Source organism: Cryptomeria japonica, chromosome 8, assembly GCF_030272615.1.
Source record: "Cryptomeria japonica chromosome 8, Sugi_1.0, whole genome shotgun sequence".
Classification (NCBI taxonomy): Eukaryota; Viridiplantae; Streptophyta; class Pinopsida; order Cupressales; family Cupressaceae; genus Cryptomeria; species Cryptomeria japonica.
This window is the reverse complement of record NC_081412.1, coordinates 591,768,614-591,773,098: the sequence shown is the minus strand read 5'-3', so window position 1 is coordinate 591,773,098 and position 4,485 is coordinate 591,768,614.

Sequence of the window (4,485 nt, the reverse complement as noted above, 5' to 3'; positions counted from 1 at the left end):
GGGTGACCTTGGTTTGATCAATCTAAAATGATACCTTATGTTCTATATTGTTGTGTCAAATAATTTGTACACAAGGGAAAATTGATCAAAATTGAAAGGGCTCGCTATACGCCATTTTTTGACACTATCCACCTCACATTAAAATACTTTGTGAAGACACTAGATTATATACCTTATAGAAGGAGAGATTTCATAGAAGGTATTTGCAAGATACGCTTGCATGAAATAAAAATGATTGAAATGACAAGGGTTTTTTTTCTTAAATAAAAAATTCCTAGAGTAAAGAATCATATGACAAAATAGAATAATAGAGATACAAAGAAAGAGAAAAAAGTGTGAGTAAATCAAGTACCAAAGTTTCATGCCTAAAGATTATTTGAGATCCAAAGTTTTTTTTTTAATCTGGGTTAACTCTTGTTGATTCATTTCTCAACTCAAGTTGACAAAACACATGTTTGCATAATTATTGTTATGTATGTGTATGTAAGGGCTTTCATTTCACATCCCCTCACATAAAGAATGTTGGTGTAAATAATTTTTCATCATGGATATTATTACACTTTACATAAGTTTACTTAGGTACATGCATTTAATAGTAGTTTGGGTATGAGACACTTGGGCGTTTGTGCCACATTGGGATATTGTATTGGATAATTTCCACCTTTTATGGTGTGATCTTGTTACTACTTTATCATATCCACTTATTGTGGAGTGATAATTCCACCTTCGGTGGGTGATCCACCTCATGTGGAATATTTTATTGTTTCTCCTACCTACCCACACCTATTTCCTACCTACCCTTGTTTCTTATTGAGCCACATGTCATGTTTGTGTGCTCACATATCTCCAGCCTTACCTATATAAGCAGGCTCATCTACATTGTTTGTACAGTCAGACAATGGGCAATCATTGAACATCTTGTAATGATCCAGTTGATCAATATTTTCATCTTGATAGAATACAGTTTATTCCTATCATATATTTTGTTCTCTCTTATTTGTGCTTTTCATTGCCTCTTGATCTTAGCAAAATATCACAAAGGAATTCTCTCTCATCTAAAAGTATACAAGGGAAATTCATTACAACAATATTTCAAATGCACTAAAAAGAAAAACATTATCATCTTGGACATATGTGCTTACTTTTCATGTGTCAATATTTTATGTACATGAATATAAAGTCAATTTTTTTAGGGGTTGGCCTTGCGGAATGTGTAGCTTAGTGATCCAAGAACCCAAGGTATTCTTCTATATCATAATTTATCATAGTTAGATAACAACAAATTCTAAGTTGAACCAAAGAACATAAGCACATAACTTGCAAGATTAAATCCTTGTCTATGGAATTGTCCTAGATTCACAAAGTTGACCTAGGTAAAACACAAGTATTGTTTAAACACTAAGGTGAAACATTGATAAAGTATATCTGTTTTCAATTCTAAGACATCTAGATTTCAAAATCTTTATCAAAATTATGTATTGTTAAGCCTAAAACTAAGTGCCATTAATTGATTTTTCATTCATTAATGCTAAAGTAGTAATTACATTCCCAAAACTTTAATAGATTTAATTTATACTATATGTGCTTATGCATATGCACATCTCATTTAATTACCTTAAACTATACTTATAAAAATCATAATAATCCTTCATATATGTTTAATGATATAAATTAAACAAAGGTTGAAAAGTTTGGAGCATATCTAATGGTTGTTGAACATTTGATAAACTATGCTTCATAAAATATTATTAGTTTAACCAAGATAAAATTATTGTATGGTCTATTAAAGGGAAAAGCCAAGATAAAATTCAACGCCTCAAATTACTTTTAAAAGATATTTCTTGCTCATTATGTATTTACATCGATAAAATTATTATATGACACATATTAACATTAGATAAAATAAGGGATGCAATGCGTCAAGTTTCAGCCAATAGTTAGAGAGGAAAGTAGAGATATGTAGATGGGGATGGAGATAGAGAATGAGAGGGAGATATGGAGAGAAAGAGGGGACAAAGGAATAGAAAGAGATGTAAGAGTTTAAGTTAGGGCTAATACATGACAACAATATTGAAAAATTAAATAGTAGGATAAATACACTTAACTTTGGGCATAACGATGAAGAGATACTACTAATTTGAAGGCAAAATCATTTGCAAGAATAGAATTTGATGCTTTCCATTTCCGTTGTGGTTTGTATTTGAGTCTCTTGGATTTGAGCTCAAGCATTGTAAAGAAATCACCATTCATTATTTTCATTTTTTTTTTGAATTTTTACTTTGAAAAATATAATAAACATTATATTTTAATAATTTCATTTTGTAGGTATTAATATATATTTTAAAATTTTGATGTTAGTAGTAATATAATGATTGATCATCCAAGAAGTTTCAATGCTTTATCCTTCTAAGCATCACCTAAATGTAGAGAATTCTAAATTTTGATCATACATGCTCATATGAAATGTACAAACCAAATAGATATCTTAGACCCATCTTTCTAAAAATAGTGAGAAATATAAGTTTCTAACTTTTAAAAATTATTTAATTTTATCTACACTATTTAATCTATTTTTACTTATGTATAATTTTTAATTTTATTTTTGAAGAAATCGCTATTCACAATTTTCAGATTTTTTTTTTTCAATTTTACTTGAAAAATATAATAAACATCATATATTTATGTGTTTTGTGTGGTTTGATATATTTTATGATTACTACATTTTCTAGATTATATTTAACTTCATTAGACATATAAATTAATTATTTGATCCTAAACCTCTTCATTTCTTTGAACTTACTAAATATAAAATAAAATTACCACAATTTAAAAAATATTAAAATAACGTTTTGTCTTCCTTTACCCACCACTTACCTTTCAAATGTTCATTTTGGATAGGCTTAATTTTAGTGCAATCACAAAGTATGTTAGGCCATACACAAACAATTCAATGAAAATAATCTGCCTTCATTATGTCGAGAGGCGTAACACTACAATAGCACCCACCCAGCTATTTTTTCCATGTAATTTTAATGACTAGATAATGGATAATTTAAAAATAAGTTAAAGGTTGAAATCTAAATTAAAAGAAACTTTTTATTATTATTATTTATTAAATATATATATATATATATATATATATATATATATATATATATATATATATATATATAAGAAACAAATCTAAATTAAAAAGCAACTTCCTATTATTATTATTTGTTAAATTTTAAAAAATAATTATATTTTTAAATCTAGATTTTAAAAAACTTCTAATTTAAAAAATTATGTTTTTAAATCTTGATTTAAAAGAAATTTTTTTTTTTTTTTTTTTTTTTGCAAATCATTTCATATTCTAAAATAAGACTAAATTCTAATAAATATCAACTATATGAAATTAATTAATCTATGCTAAAGGTAAATATTTTTTAAATTTGATATCTCTAGGCATCATCTATATAAATTTTATTTATAAAATATAGGTATGCTAGTTTATATAATGGGCAAAAAATGTATTGTGCTTGTTTAGGTAGGACTAGAAAAATATCCAATAAAAAAGAGGAAGGTAGGCTATTTATTGGTTGTTATTCTAATTGAAGTTATTTTTAGTTGGCTAGATAAATTTTTTTGTAATTTGAGTAACAACAAACATGTTCCTCGAATATCAATTTTATGGCACGATGTCCATAGATGGTACAATAGATTTATACCATTATCCCAGGTACGAAAAGTAGTGAAGATAAATTAAAAATTAATATTAAAAATCAAAATGTATAAATAAATAATAGGAAACACAATAAATTAGGTTTCTTGCTAGCCATTCCTTTTTAATGAAGAGAGAGGAGCTTATGGATTCATGAGATTTTCTATAGGTAGCTAAGAAATTATTGAATGTGACCTTGTGGTTGTGTAATTATGGACTCATAGGGGTTGTAATACTTGCAAATGTCTCGCATAGTTGTGTTCTTAGGTGTATCTTAATTGACCTTAGTAAGAACATCATTCACTATAACACCAAAAAAAAAAACATTGTCATTGTTGGAGAGCTCAAATACTTGGCAGAAGATTCATTTGGGAACAAGCCTAATAGATGACGGTACCTTTTCAAGCTATAGCTAATTAATGATAGATGGGAATAGCACTACCATTTTCTATTTTATTATTATCGACTCTGGTCATTGTCACCAAATTTTGTTGGAAGTGCAATTTATGTATGGTCGGAAAAAGGATTTCCATAGTCAATACATGGATTAATGGTTGAATTTTTTCAATTATCTTGCATTGATCTGGTATAATATTAATGTGATCTAGTGACATCATAGTAATAAATGATGTACTTCATGTATAATAAATTGCATTTTTTTGGAGAAAAAAGAACTTTTCACCCACACAAACCAATAAGAATACAAAAAAATGATATTTTAATATCATATAAAATTAAAATTAAATTTAAACTATAGATTTTTTGGTAAAAAAACCTAATTCTTT